This window comes from Pelodiscus sinensis, chromosome 1 (assembly GCF_052426305.1).
Source record: "Pelodiscus sinensis isolate ZL-2025 chromosome 1, ASM5242630v1, whole genome shotgun sequence".
Taxonomy (NCBI): domain Eukaryota; kingdom Metazoa; phylum Chordata; order Testudines; family Trionychidae; genus Pelodiscus; species Pelodiscus sinensis.
In genome coordinates this window covers 337,927,092-337,943,098 of record NC_143052.1, presented here as the reverse complement: position 1 = coordinate 337,943,098, position 16,007 = coordinate 337,927,092, and the positions used below count along the sequence as shown (strand labels likewise).

General features: G+C 42.2%; 1 long non-coding RNA gene across 1 annotated transcript in view; it reads right to left on the bottom strand.

Annotated features, from left to right (window-relative positions):
* The window catches only part of LOC149525982 (uncharacterized), a 168,047-nt gene extending 166,062 nt beyond the window's left edge, over positions 1-1,985 (bottom strand). The window contains exon 1 of the long non-coding RNA XR_016348936.1: positions 1,852-1,985. This is a non-coding gene — a long non-coding RNA (uncharacterized LOC149525982). The remainder of the gene's footprint in view (positions 1-1,851) is intronic.
* Positions 1,986-16,007: the final 14,022 nt, after the last annotated feature.

Sequence of the window (16,007 nt, the reverse complement as noted above, 5' to 3'; positions counted from 1 at the left end):
GAGGTTAGGGGGTGGTCTATAGGTGAGGATTAGTCTTCCCCCCCTCCTTCCCCAAGGAAGGCCTGTTACAGTGAGGGGTCATTTTCCAGGATAGGTTGTAGATTGTTGATAATGCATTGGAGGGGTTTGAGTTGTGGACTGTAGGTGATAAGTGGAATTCTGTTTTCTCTTTTGGGCCTGTCTTGAAGTAGTTCATGGCGGAGTACTCTTCAGGCTCTGTCAATCTGTTTTTTCACTTCTCTGGGTGGGTATTTCAGTTTTAAGAATGTTCTCTATAGCTTCTGTAGGGCTACATCTACACTGCAGGCTTCTTGTGCAAGAAGGCTACATCTAGACTGGCATGATTTTCCGGAAATGCTTTTAACAAAAGTTTTCCGTTAAAAGCGTTTCGGAAAAGAGCGTCTAGATTGGCACGGATGCTTTTCCACAAAAGCACTTTTTGTGGAAAAGTGTCTGTGACAATCTAAACGCGCTTTTCTGCAAAAAAGCCCCAATCGCCATTTTCGCGATCGGGGCTTTTTTGCGGAAAACAAATCTCAGCTGTCTACACTGGTCCTTTTGCGCAAAAGGGACTTTTGCCCAAACGGGAGCAGCATAGTATTTCCGCAAAAAGCACTGATTTCTTACAGTAGGAAGTCAGTGCTTTTGCGGAAATTCAAGTGGCCAGTGTAGACAGCTGGCAAGTTTTTCCGGAAAAGCGGCTGATTTTCCGTAAAAACTGGCCAGTCTAGACACAGCCAAACTGTTTTGCGGAAGAGTTCTTATGCAAAAAAAACTTCCACAAGAGCACGTCCACACTGGCATGTGCTTTTGTGCAAGAGCATCCATGGCAGTGTGGACGCTCTCTTGCGCAAGAAAGCTCTAATAGCCATTTTAACCATAGGGGCTTTTTGTGCAAGAAATTCATGTTACCTCTCTACACTGCCCTCTTGTGGAGGAGCTCTTGCACAAGAGGGCTTATTCCTCATGGGGAGAGGAATAACTCTTTCTGAAGAATCCCTGTTTTCTGACGCTATACTGTAAATTTACTTGCGCAAGAACACACGTTCAGTGTAGACAGCCAGCAAGTTTTTGCGCAAGAATGACTGTTCTTGTGCAAGAAGCATGCAATGTAGACACAGCCTTGGTGTTTGTCTCTGTCTGTGGGAAGGGAGCAAAGCTGGTTGTATCTTAGGGCTTGGCTGTATACAATACACTGAGAAATGTACCTGGAATGGAAGCTAGAGGCACGAAGGTAAGTGTAGCAGTGGGTAGGTTTCTGGTATAGGGAAAATTGTGGGTGGTTATTTTTTTGAAGAGACAATCACCAGACAGCCATCAAAAAGGGGCTGGCTGGGGGCACTGCCCCCCTCCAAGTACTACTCCAGCCCCTAAGCCTCCCAGCTCACAGGAACCCTTTGGGGGTACTGAAGCTTTTGCCCCATTTGTATGAGGTATTCTTCATGGAGGAGCAAGGGGAAAGGACACAGTTTGCTGCATTCCTACCTGTGGTTGGGGAGCTCAGCAGGGAGACAAACCTAGACATGCTCCTGCTGGGGAACATGCACCCCTCCCCCAGCTATGCCCACTGGAGCTGCAGCAGTCACTGGGAGGTGCTTCTCATCTAGCCCCAAGCTGCAGTGGCTAGAGAGGACTGGGGTAGTTAGCTCTCCCTGGGACACCCTTCATACTGACTCCCTCATCTCTAGCCCCACCTGGACCCAAAGATTTCAGTGAAGCATGCACACAGTTTATTTTTTTTCCCTCCAAATACCTAAAATTAATTCACATAATGCTAAGTAAATGTTCTAGTATGTTATATATGTAGTGGCAAGGGCCCTTCTTTCCCTTACCAGCCTCTGCACTTCTTACCCTTTGTGAAATGGGCCTCAGGTAAAGCATTCACGCTCTTCCAGGCAATCAGCCTTAGCAAAAGGTTATCCCCCTGGGGTAAGGCACCCATCCTCATCTCCTGAAGCTGTTCACGTCCCCATTGTCTGGGGGGGCGGGGGGCTTTAAAAGGTCTCAGCAGGCCTGAATTGGAACCAGATGACCCTAATGCTTTCAAGGTAGCCTTGTCTCAGCTGCTCCTAATTAGTCTGAGGCAACTCCTTGTTAGCTGACCATCACTGGCCTGCAATAACTTACTTCTAGTTAATAAGGGAGTGGGCCTTTTACCTTCTAGGGCTGCCTTTCCCCACTCTATTACAGCCTGCTGGCCTGACTTTGTCACAGTGTGTCCACACTTTATATGTTATATGACTAGTACAGAGTAATGTAATAATTGGGAAAGTCATTAAGGATCAAGAAAGTGACAATCTCTTTGAAGGATCCACTTTCCAGTTGAATAAACATACAAATGAGATACTACAGAGACCAGTGTTGGCTTCAGTTTCCCATGATTGACATTGGATCCCATCACCCAGACTGCCTATGTCAAATTTCAGAGGTTCAAAATGATATTAAAAAGAGAATGAAGAACCATGAAGCAAAGACTAAGGGGACACAGCTCAATCAATTACATGGACTAATAAACAGCTAAGGCAATAATGGTGGTCAGTGTGAGAAAGACAAAAATGAAAAGACTTAGAACAAAGAATAAAAAAAACCCCACGTCTTCAAAATGGAACCAGCTGTAGTCTATAGACCAGAAAAAGATTTTGGAAATTATTGCAGTAAAATCTCTAAAGCCTCAGCTCAATGAAAACTGCAGTGGAAAAGGCAAACCAGATGCAGGTTATATTTAGAGGAACATAACTGAAATCTAAAGAAGAGAGTGGTTCTGCTACAATAACAATGCATTACAAGGTTCCAGATAAACCCAAGTGTTAGTGCTGTCTGCAATTTCAACCACCTGAACACATGCAGAAGGAAGAAATAGTTTTGGAAGGGAGGCAGCACAAAGCAGCCAGAATGCCAGGCTTTGGAGATTATGGTATAAAAGCTCCCCCCGCTTCCTAGCCAGAGGCAAAGTAAAGAAGATATTTAGCAATAAAATGTTGATGAAGGAGACTGATAGTAGCATGCCTATTAATCCCTTCACATTTGCAGAGAACAACTTCACATAAAACTACAAGGAATGTTGGCTCAAGAGAGATGAGGCATGAGTACTAAAGGAGACTAAAATTCGTAGGCAGATGGTGTTACCAATCCGGGCAGTGTAAATGAATTAAAGAGATTTCTCGGTAAGATTATAAAGACATAAATGCAGGGTTAGTACACTGATTTTGCTGAGTCCGTACACTATTGTTGAGCATGTACTGTGTTGGCTTGCCTCCAGCCCACTCGCAGGTCTTTGTGAGGCTCCATATTATTTTGTAGCTAAAGGTGACACCGCTCCATCCAGATTTCTGGGGCAACTCCCTCCTGTTTCCTGACTGGCAGACTGGCTCTTTTAGCCCCAGGTACTGCCACGCCTTCTTAAATGGTCAAACTGGGAGCCCCTGTTCTAGCACATGGAAGACTGGATCTACTTCTTTTGAAGGGGCCACTCTGTGGCTTACTGGGTTATTTCACAGCTGATCACACCCACAAAATCTACAGTCATATTTCTTCTTGGTTGAAAGGAAACTTTGCCGAAAAATTACTACTTATGAACTCTGTGCAACCTAAGAGATCCAATTGAAATGGAGGATCTTTTTTTCTTTTACCCTAAAATTGTATAACCAGTTTTAAAAAAAGATCTTACTGGGAACAGCATCTGAAACCTTGTGTCTGAAAGGACACCTGCTGCTTCAGTGAGGCTCAGCACAAATACACATCTCTGCCCATGTTCACAGTGCAGGATATCAGGGTCACAGGGCAAAATTTTGCCCTGGTATTTCTGTACTGTACTAGGAATCACAGCAGTAATTCCACCAAAGTCCAAGTGCCATCTGGCTTTCCCAGGGTGGACTGCTCCAGGAGCAAATCATTCTGCAGTGAACATTGCAGCTCCTCACAAAGAGCTTGATCTAAAGTTTACAGAAGGTAAGAGAAGTCTTAAATGGATCAGATTTTCCAAGAAAAGTCACAAGGAGTCAAGAGCTTCATCTTCCCCTCAAGAGAGTCACCAGTTTCAAGAAGGCTTTAAGTCACCCTTCATGGCTATAGGTGCTAATATTGCTAAATGTATCTCAAGAGATGGATGAATTATTCCCCTCCCTCTCACAGAAGCATTACTTTATGAGTAATGGGATCATACACTTCCCTTCCATCATATTTTCCCTGGCTTGCTATGAAAAAGGACAGAAGACAAAACCAAAAAAACAAAACGCCTCTTAAGCCCACTATATACAATTATAGAGAAGCCTACCCTCACCATCAAAAAAGGGAAGGGGTGGACCCGTATTTTCTTTTCCTAGTCACTTTAAATGGGTGTATGTAATCCTTTCTGCTAGGAAAGGATGGTGATTAATTAATCGAAGATGGAGGCTGTCAGTTTTAGGTCTCCAGTTCATACAGAGTAAAATAATGTTGTTGGATACATGTAGGTTAGAAATGCCACTGCGGTGTCTGCACCAGGGCTTAGATTGCACAGGGTGATGTAACTTTTTAGTGTAGATCAGCCCCTAATGTGAAACAAAATACAGGACTATGTAGCACTTTAAAGACTAACAAGATGGTTTATTAGATGATGAGCTTTTGTGGGCCAGACCCACTTCCTCAGATCAAATAGTGGAAGAAAATAGTCACAACCATATATACCAAAGGATACAATTAAAAAAATGAACACATATGAAATGGACAAATCAAATTTCAGAACAGAAGGGGGATGCAGGGGTTGGGAAAGGTAAATGTCTGTGAGCTAATGGTATTAGAGGTAATAATTGGGGAAACTATCTTTGTAATGGGTAAGATAGCTAGGGTCTTTGTTGAGACCCACGCGTAGAGTGTCACTATCCTAATGTGAAAGTAATCATTCTTGGACCATGGTTCTGTTGCCCACATGAAATGGTTGCATGGTCACAGCCAGATTCCAGATGGTAAGAAATCCACATCCCCACAACCACTGCCTTTGCTGGCCACCTCAGCAGAGGGTTAATTGGTTAACATCCCTAACATAGAGTTAAACAAAGATATTTTTTCCATAAATGTTTCATACCTAAAGCTCATCTCATGGCACAAGAAATGCACAAAATAACCCAAGTAACTATACACACAGCAACTAATGCAACCCCCTCCTTTCTCTACTCCTCCCTCACAGACTGTCACTATAATTTGTGCCATGTCTTTATTTAGGGCTTGATTGCGCTGTCAGAGTAAGTGCTGGGAGACATTCTGTCTCAGAGAGCAACAGAGGCAATGCACCTATTATTATACAGCTTTGTGGAGTGGAATTTATGCTCCTTCCTCTCACCCCTCCACCCCATCTAGTTGCTGACACTTAGGGGCCCTGAGCCATGCCCCTACTTCTCTTCCCTCCAACTCTTTAGGGTAGCATACACGCTTAGGGGAGCAGGTATGGAGTAGGCTCTGCATACCTCCAAGCTTCCTGGCTGTTATGCATTCTGGACACTATGCACTCCTAGTACAGTGGCTGGCAGTTGATACTCCTCCTTGTGGGGCTTTACCATTTAAATATCCAGGACAACTAAAGCATTATCATCCATCCCCATTATGGACAGGGAAAGCAGGGACATGGATAGGTAAATTGCCTAGCCTAATGTCACACAGTAACTGTGTGGCAGACACAGAAAGTGAACCAGCTCTTCCAAGTCCCAGTGCAGTGGCTTGACAACAAAACCATAATTATGCCCATCTCTGAAGTGCAGCCACCTATTGAAAATGAACACAAGAATTGTTTACCAGTGTACATCAACAGTTTGCACCAGTTTAGTAGAGAAAGAGATGATTATTGCCATAAAACAATTTGGGGAATGTAGGAGGGAAAGATATACTTTCTTGATGGATGAAAAAAACGTGTTGCTGTGTTATGAAACCATTTGACAAGTACTATTTGAGAGGTGGGAAAGGTCTGAATGATGCTCCATTTCCCCGAGACAACTTTAGTTGATGATCTGTACCGTGTTACTTCCATTACAAATAATATAATTTCAGAAATAATGCATTTGCAATATTTACTATTCCATCTTAATGTTCTTTCCACCCTTAGGTTTAGCGACTGTCCTGCAGGACTGCAAGAAAGGTGACTTCCCCCACTCATGTAATTCAAATTTTAAATGATTTAATCTACCTTGTGATATCATGAATGCAAACATAAGCATAAATGACCTGACATACTGTACTCTATAGGAGCTCTGTGACTTGGTTGTGAAGCTGCTGACCTTTCAACATGGACATTTTGACGGTGATACTACTTTTGCTACTATATGTAAAGCACTGCATTGATTTAACAATCGGAAGTGAACATTACAATGGATATCTTTTTCTCACATCTGTCCTGAACATGGACAATTTGTAAGAGCACTTATGATAATCTGACTCATAAGACTCAAAGCATTTTATAGATATTACAGCTTGAAACTCTCTAACCTGGCACCCTTGGGATCTGATTGGTGCTGACCAAGATAATTTGCCAAACAATGGAAGGTCAGTATTATCTAGCAGCTTTATCATCACTTCTGCTGTCTACTAGGCTCTTCGAAGACATTTAGGGGCAAATTAGAGCTAAATAACAGCACAGAACACTGACAGCAAAGATTGATGGCTGTAAACAAACTTTATGGGTCTGTGGGAAACTTGGCCACACCCATGATAAGTGGACATCTGGCTAACTAAAATCTTGCTGGACCACGGATGTTGCTAGATCAAGGAGTGCCAGGCTAGAGATGTTCTATCTATAATTGATTCTCAGAGTACCCATGCAGGATAAATGTATATGTTAATACATATACTACATGCAGCAATTAAATTGATTTCAGCATTTTCTTATCTAATTTTAGGGAACATAGACTATAGTATAGTAAAACATATTGCCACACTGCAGTAATAACCTGTCAATTTGAGAGGGAGGAAAATCACTCTCAGAATCTATGCTTATTTTCTCAGCAGATACACACAGAGCAACATTTTTATTTGTCATGCATTGAGGTTCTGATCTGAGAAGGTCTGTGCCCAGGTTTAAACGCTCCCTGTTAACTTCAAATGCAGGATTCAAAGTGAGGCCCATGTTTAAGTAGTGTGACGAATTGAGGCCTAATTTTCTTGCAATCAAGAGACTCCCCATCTTTCCTCTGACACACCTTCCAAATTACATTAGCAACTTGATTAGCTTTAAAAACAAACATTCTTTTTTTATTGCCTTCCTGCTTCATTTACACATTGTCATTTGTCTTGTGATGACACAGCAAAAATAATACACTGCTTGGCTGATTTGTATTGTAGCTAGCAATGCTATTCGTATTCTGTAGACTTTCCTCTTGATTTACAGTATCCCTGCTCGTCCTATCACATCAATCACCGCATCTCTCATTACAGAAAGAGCAGTAACTAGAAAGATGAAAGGGGAAAAAAAAGCATCCAACACATAATTGCCACACAAGGAATGGTTGGTGTTAAATTTCTGTCTATAGAGATAGAAGATAAAATCTGGCACATAGGAATCTCCACTAGGAATGACTGTTTGCTCTTCATTAAAAATAAAACCCTGTGATTATTACTGAATATAGGGAGGAAATAATGTCTCTTTTAAAGGAACATACAATCAGTAGAACAGCTCCTTCCCTAAAGGGAAATCAGTATGACAAATAGCTTGAATGATGAGTATGAATTTTAATGGTAATTCTAGTCTGTTGTCAACATTCCAAAGGCAAATGTAGGTAACTATAAGGTAGACAATACACAAGTCTGACAAGTTTCAGCATTTTATTAGCTCCTTGCTGTATCCATATGCCAGCACATACCAATACCAGACAGTTCCTGATTGCATGGTTTTGGAAATTACCAGCTCATCTCTTTGTGAAGTATAGATTGATTACTATCCTCAAGCTAGATCTCTCAGTTCCCCATGTGCACTATACTATTTCCATTATCAATTAAAGACACCTTATGTTAAACCAATGACTTTACATTTATTTTCTCTGTATGCTCAGTTCTATACTGAGTCCCAGTCATACATATTTGCCAGTCACATGCATTACATCAGGTGCATAGCCATTAACATCCATTTTTGTTCCCCATGCTTTTATAGGACGTATCATTTATCATTATAACTAGCAATGAGTCTGAACAACCACTCTTTAGCAAATCTCCTCTTTTATCACCAAACTCTAGGGAAATTTGACTTCAGAGTGTTTTTTTGTGGCGCAGATGACTCTGCTGCTGATTCTGCACCCAGCATCCCAGTTTCTGCCCCGCGCATCTAGGGCTCTGCTGCTGGCCCTATATGCCATTGGGCTCTGCTTTGTCCCCACATATTGGGGGGTTTGGTACAAGTCCTGTGCCCCAGGTCCTGGCTGCTGGTCCTGCATACCAGGGTTTGGCTCCCAGCCTCAGCTGGGGGGACAAGGGTAACAGTGAGTGTCAGCACCCCCCACTCTTAATAATGGTCCCACCCCACTGCATAGAACTTTTAAGAAAAAAATATGACTTTGGAAAATGTGTTATTTTACATGGTGGTGGCCTTTATGAAGAGGCTCACAGTTTGGGATGGAAAAATTAGATGATTTCATCTTTCTTCTTACTTTTTAAATTATTATTAACATACAGAATCTTCAGGGGGTAGCCGAGTTAGTCTGTTACAGAAAAAAACCAACAAATGGTCTGGTAGCACTTTATAGACTAAGAAAACATGTAGCCGTTATTCCTGAAAAAATGAGGAAGAATGGCTTTTTTGGTTTAACAGCTAATTTATTGCAGAAGGCCATTTTGGGGGTGATCTAAAAAAATGAGGAACAACGGCTCCTGCTCAAGAGGGGGGTTTTGCACAAAAAGGAGCCTTCTACACAGCTCCTTTTTGCACAAAAGACTCTTGTGCAAAAATGGCCCCTAATTAATTATGCAAATTAAGTGCAGCAATATGCTAATCCGAGCTTCATTTGCATAGGCTTTTGTGCAATAGAGGTGCAGTGTAGATGTAGCTTCTGTGTTGTATGTTCTGTGACTAACCATAGGTTTTAGGTTGTCACATTACAACGCTTTTCTCAACCAGTAACCTCATAGTGCCAACAGCTGCGTTTCACGCTACATATGACCCTGAGTAGGCAAAAAAAAAAACAAAAAAAAAGATATGATCTGAGTGCTAAAGCTGGATTTTTTTTCCTAAAATCTAGATTCAAAGTCTTGACTAAATATGTATCACTTTCAAATATTTTCTGTGGTTTTTTTTCCTCAATGGCTTTGTTGTTTTTCTGAGGTTGCTATAACAACTGTGGACAGTTCTCCTGAGCAACCTTTCTGTAAAGCAACATGCGCTCAAAGGCAGAAGACCACATTCTAATGTCAGCCACAGTGCTGTAAATTAGGACTAAATACACTAGACTTGATTCTGTATGGCTTTCTACACTTTGGGCCTGATCCACTATTGTTTTACCCCAGTCTGACACCAGCAGAACTCTGACATGATGCTTAAAGAAAATTAGAATAATGCAGTAGTGAATAAGACCCCAGGTATAGGTAATTTACAACTTTCCAAAATAAAGTAATGTTTTGCACTCACTTTGCACATATGTACATGACTGCACAAGGTGCAAAACTATGGGACAGTGAAGCTCAATGATTGCAATGACATAATATTTATACCCCAGGGTCTGTAATAATAATATATATTTAAATCAATTATTATTCCACCATAACCATTGTAACGTGTTAACATTTCCCAATTTTCCCGAGCTATTTGGTAAATAAGTAACAATTGCTATGTACATCTCTCCATTTGCTGAGAGGAAGCTCTTTTAACTAATGTATTCAAAATATCACACTTATTTTTGTTTGCAAAACTAGGCATGAATAACTAGGAAGCTATAAAAAGAAATGATTAAATCATCTAAGTTTTAATAAGCAGACTACTAGCACTAAGGAGCATACACACACACAAACGGATATAAATAATGCTTTTTACAAGGAGATAGTAAAAAAAGAAAGAAAAATAGTTTTAATTTAAAACATAATGAATTAAATTAATTCAGGGAAAGGAAAGACTGTCGCTTCATTTAACTTTCTATTAGTATCTTCTATAATTTTAGTAACATAAAAGAGCCTTTCTTGGAATGTTCTTTATATTTTAGCCTGTATATTGTATCACTGATTTCTTTCAATGGTGTTCCCCATCTAATGTCCTTAAATACATATGAAATGTGTAAATAAATATAGAGTATAGTGTAAACTATTGTTGATCTGAAATAGAGCTAAAGAGTAGGGTTGCAAAACCTGCAGATAATTATTTTAATTTAGTTTATACTAGAGGAGACTACAAGAAGCTTCATTGACATTTAAGGCTAGGGAAACTTAATGGCAGATGGAGAGCAAGGCTGACAAATGCAAAATAAGTGCACAGTATAAGGAAAAATTTTAACTCCTGAAATAATTTCAGACTCTAAATCACATGAAACCATTCAGGAAACAATTCTCAACTTAGATCTGTGTGCAATTTTTTGGTTGAACATCTAACTTATTGCAAAAGGCCATTTTGGGGGTGACCAAAATTTTGTGCAAATTCACGCTGCCTAGCAGTCGTGGGGAACAGGACTTTAAACCCCTTTAAATAGAAACAGCTGAGAGGGCTCCCAGCTTCCCAGACCTCTAGCGTATTGCTAGGGAGTTAGAGATGCCAGCCCTTTCAACTGTTTCTATTTAAAAGGCTTGTGGCTTCCCCGCCCCTGCTACTCAAGGCTGGGGAAGATGCAAGCCCTTTAAATAGAAGCAGTTAGAAGGACTCTCACCCCTCTTCTACTCCAAAGCAACGAGTTATGGGGCGGGGCCTAGAACTGCCTCGCAGGCTGGCTCAAAGCCCTAATCTGGATCCAGCGTGCTGAGAAGCTTTTGCCCACCTCTGCTCTGTATAACTATCCCTTGTAACTGCCCTCCTCCCCCTTTCTGTAGGTATGTCTACACTACCCTCCTAGTTCGAACTAGTGGGGTAATGTAGGCATACCGCACTTGCAAATGAAGCCCGGGATTTGAATTTCCCGGGCTTCATTTGCATAAGCGGGGAGCCGCCATTTTTAAAACCCCGCTGGTTCGAACCCCGTGCAGCGCGGCTACACGGGGCTCCAACTAGGTAGTTCGGACTAGGCTTCCTATTCCGAACTACCGGTACACCTCGTTCCACGGAATAGGAAGCCTAGTCCGAACTACCTAGTTCAATCCCCGTGTAGCCGCGCTGCACGGGGTTCGAACCAGCGGGGTTTTAAAAATGGCGGCTCCCCGCTTATGCAAATGAAGCCCGGGAAATTCAAATCCCAGGCTTCATTTGCAAGTGCGGTATGCCTACATTACCCTCCTAGTTCAAACTAGGAGGGTAGTGTAGACATACCCTGTGTTATGGAAAATAATCCATTCCAGGATTCAGGAGTTAAAATGAGGTGTACAGGATCTGTCAAAAAAGGGTATATTTTTGACAGATCCACATCTAGACTGCCGGTTTTTTTCGAAAAAACTCTGTTTCAAAACAAAGCGGTGGCCATGTCTATGCTAATGAAGCACGGGATATTTAAATCCCTGCTTCATTAGCAATTTTGATGTGCCTAATCTACATCTCTCTGTTGATACATAAATGTAGTCTAGACACACCCTCGGACAGATGGACAGACACAGACAGATGCACATTTCTAAAATATATAGTAAATGATGGCTTGTTTAAAAAAATTGAAACATGTATGTTACACCCTCCCAAAATATGATGAAAAACTAAAAAAAGAAAAAAACCATTTTGGATTAAAAGAAACATTTTGTTTGACCCAAAATGAATCTTTGTTCCTTTGCTTGATTGTGTTTTTTTGTGACATAAAAAGAAATGGAAAAATAATGTTGGGTGCAAAACTAACCATTTTTTAATGCAGCTGCAGAACTGAAAAACAAAGTACTTGTTTTGTTTTCTCTGTATCATATTGTGGAGCGCTCAATGAAAAATTCTGCCCAATATGCAGCAGCAATCAAAAAGCAAATAGTGTTATGTATTAAGAAGAATCTGACCTAAAATATTGAAAATATTAAAATGTCACTTTTTAGAGAATATCCTCAGCAGTGCTCAGTTCTGGTTACCCTATCTCCAGAGACATAATGGAAATAAAAGCATGTAAAGAGCTAAATGGTTCAAGAGGCAGGGAAATCTTCATGATTTTCTTATTGCTTCCTAACTGGGAAAAATTAGCATACATAAATAAAGTTTGGGAGAGTGGAGGGAAAACTTTTCCCTATATTTTCAGAATTGTGAAAGGCTATTTTACCATGAAAATTTTCATGGGAAAAATTCAATTTAGTGGCCAACTCTAAAATCTGAATTTTTGCTCTTTAATCTAATTAGATAATTTTCTAAATAACATTCCCACCTTTGTGGTATATCTCTCACACCGCTCTTTATGCCATACAGCCTTCTTCCAATTTTCAGGAATTATATAGATGCAAAAATGCCATAATGAGACTTCCCTACTTGTCCTTTTGTTTAGTGTTGCCAGATACTTTCACAAAAAATCCTGAACATGGCAGGGGAAAAAATGGATTGAGCAAAAAACCCAATGAAATGTCACTGCACCTTTAAATCCACACGCTATCTGATCCCTCCGCTCCTGCCAGACGTGGCAGGGGAAGAATGTCCCCACCAGCCTTCCGTCCAAGAAAAACAGAAAATATACGTCTGGTGTTTTCTGGGCTTTTTTTACCAGACAGGGGCCACAAATATCAGACTGCCTGGGCAAAAACTGGACACCTGGCAACACTACTTTTATTACCTCTTTTAATGCAAGCATGTTATCTTGACTTGTGGTCCATGTTAAAAGTATAGTTACTGGTAGACAAGAGAGAATGTAAAAATGGCACTTTCTTAATCTGCCAGTCTGCTCCACGCATTGATCTGAATCATATCTTCTTACCTAAACTCATCAGAGACAGACTGTACAATATGGATTCTATTTCTTGTTTACTGTCAAGAAATTTAAGTTCTTATTGCAAAATCTATTACTGATAACAGCAGAAGAGAAGTAAGAGTGTAGCTTTATTTACAGATTCTAGCTTGCAGCACTAGAAGGAAGCACATTATTTTTATTTGTAAAGTAATCAAATTGAATCCATATAGTACTGAAAATTTTTTTTAAATCCCCAGAATCCTGTTATTGGTACTCCACTGTCACTTTTCCAATCATAACCTTATTTAAGAATGTGTATTTGCAACTATTTCTACCACTACTGTTGTTTGCATATCATCCCACTGCTGCCTCCTACTCGATCTAGACTTATTTCTGTGATAGGCAGCTTTCTAAAGTCTGCTCTTGCTTTAAAGTCAGATGGAAACAGCTATTTAATGAAATTGTCCTTTCCTTATTGTCTCCCTTTCTGCAGCCCGATCATTTGCTGAGTAAAGAATTGTCTTTTAGGAGATATTTCTTATAGGATGAACAAGTCACATTTTCTTCTGTATTTCCAATATTTACGTCACCTTGGAAAAATCCTCTTAACATTAAATCTTTAATACCAAAACATCTAGGGAATAAGCTGATACATTAGACTTTGAATTTTATATGACATTTTACAAGTCTGATCTCAAAGGAAATTGTCATGTTGTCAAAGGAAATTCTTTTGCTTGGTCATATGCTTATGAATTGAATGCCATTTTGATGTTTGATGGAAGTAATTTAAAATTACATGTTAAAATGCCACATATCATACACTGTATTGTTGGAGGTGTAATGGTACCAGGATATGAGAGAGACGTGGTGCATGAGGTAGTATCATTTGTTAGACCAGGTTTCGAAGGTGGAAGAGATAAGCTTATGAGCTTCATGGAGCTCTTCAAGTCTGCAAAAGGTAAGCAGAATGTCACAGTTAACTACAAGGTGGGACTCATTGTTAAGGATAAGGGGTTAATATAGTAGCAGGAAACTGTGATTTTTAGTGTCATCAGAATAAACCACAGACCAGGACTCACCAACTCACAGCAGTACCAGATCCTACTAGAACAACAGACACAAAATCTGAGACCTCTGCTGCTATGCTAATCAACACCCTCCATCACACCTTTCAAGATTCAGTGGTCTTACACATGCCTATCATAACATGCCTATCCTCATCCAGTACAGGCAGTCCCCGGGTTACGTGGATCCGACTTACGGGGGATCCCTACTTACGAACGGGGTGACTCACCCCGCACTAGCTGCGCCCCCCCCAGCAGACCGCTGAGACGCGCCGCAGCGGTCCCACTGCCCGCATCCTCCGCAGCGAGAAAAGCTGCTCCGCGTCTCCCTGGTCTACTGGGGGGGGCCCCCCAGCAGACCAGGGAGACACGGAGCAAAGCCGCAGAGAACGCGGGTGGTGGGACCACCGAGACGTGCCGCGGTCCCGCCGCCCCTGTCCTCCGCGGCGAGAAAAGCCTGGTCTGCTGGGGGGGGGGGGGGGCGCAGCTAGTGCACCCCCCCCCCCGCCCAGCAGATCAGGCTTTTCTCGCTGCTGGTCAGTTTCAGCAGCGGCTGAATCAGGATGCCTGGGGTAGAGCAGCTGGGGGGCTGCCGGGTTGGTCCCACAGCACCGAGGTGCGGCGCTACTGGACCAACTCAGCAGCACCCCAGCTGCTGTGCCCCAGGCATCCCCAAGTCAGCCACTGCTGAAACTGATCAACGGCTGATTCCAGGAAGCCCGGGGCAAAGCAGCTCTGCCTCGGGCTTCCTGTAGTCAGCCGCTGGTCAGTTTCAGCAACGGCTGAATCGGGGACACCTGGGGTACAATATGTACCAGTTCCGACTTACATACAAATTCATCTTAAGAACAAACCTACAGTCCCTATCTTGTACGTAACCTGGGGACTGCCTGTACAGCAACTGCCCCAACTATGTGGGTGAAACCAGACAATCACTGTGCTCTCAAATGAACACATATAGAAAAATGACATAAGACAAAAATCACCCTGTGACAGAGTGTCCACTCCACACAGGAGAGAAAGAGGTAAAGGGAGGTCTTTAGCATCCCACCAGAGCTTGCCCTATAAAGGAGAAGTGGAGTTGAGTCCTCCAAGTGGCCTAGAGAGACTGCATGGAGTGCACCCAGAGAAAGACTGCAGGCAGCAGCCGCTCCAGAGCCAGCAGGCCCATAAAAGAAGAGCTGCAGGGCAGAACAGGGTCATAGAATCATAGAACTGGAAGGAACCACAAGAAGTCATCAACTCCAGTCCCTTGCACTCATGGCAGGACCAAGCTTCATCTCAACCAGTGGTGGGCAACCTGCAGCTCATGGGTCACTGTGGCTCCACCTGCAGCCTGCGCACCCCCTATCTGCCCTCCTTCCCCATGCCCTTCTGGCACTCAGGGAACCGGAGCCCTGCATTTCCTACTCTCCCCTCCCTCCCAGCACCCTCAGAGTATGAGAATAACCTGATGTGTGTTCCATCCCTGCTCCTCTCCCTCCCTCCCAGAGCTTGAACAGCTGTGAACAGCTGATTCACAGTGCTCCAAAAGTGCTTGGAGGGAGAGGGGGGAGCAGGAAGTGCAGGGTTCCAGTGCCGCCATGTACGAGAGGCACATGGGTGAGGGGGGCCGCAGGTGTAATCCTAGTGAGTAGCAGGTTGCTGTGGTCTGCGGAGGTGAAGGAGGGCCAACTCATGTAGTCCACTCCCTGATTTTGGTTACCCATCTCAGATCTACACCATCTCTGACAGATGTTTGTCTAACCTGCTCTTAAAAATCTCCAATGATGGATATTCCACAACCTCTCTATGCAATTTATTCTAGTGCTTAACCACCCTTACAATTAGAAAGTTTTTCCTAATGTGCAACCTAATACTCCTGTGCTGCATTTTAAGACCATTGTTTCTTGTCTTATCACCAGAAATTGAGAAGATGGTTTCTCTCTTCTGTTTGTAACAACCTTTCAGATTCTTAGAAGGTGTTATAAAGTCCCCTCCGTCTTCTTTCCAAACTAAGCAAACCCTGTTTTTTTAATCTTCT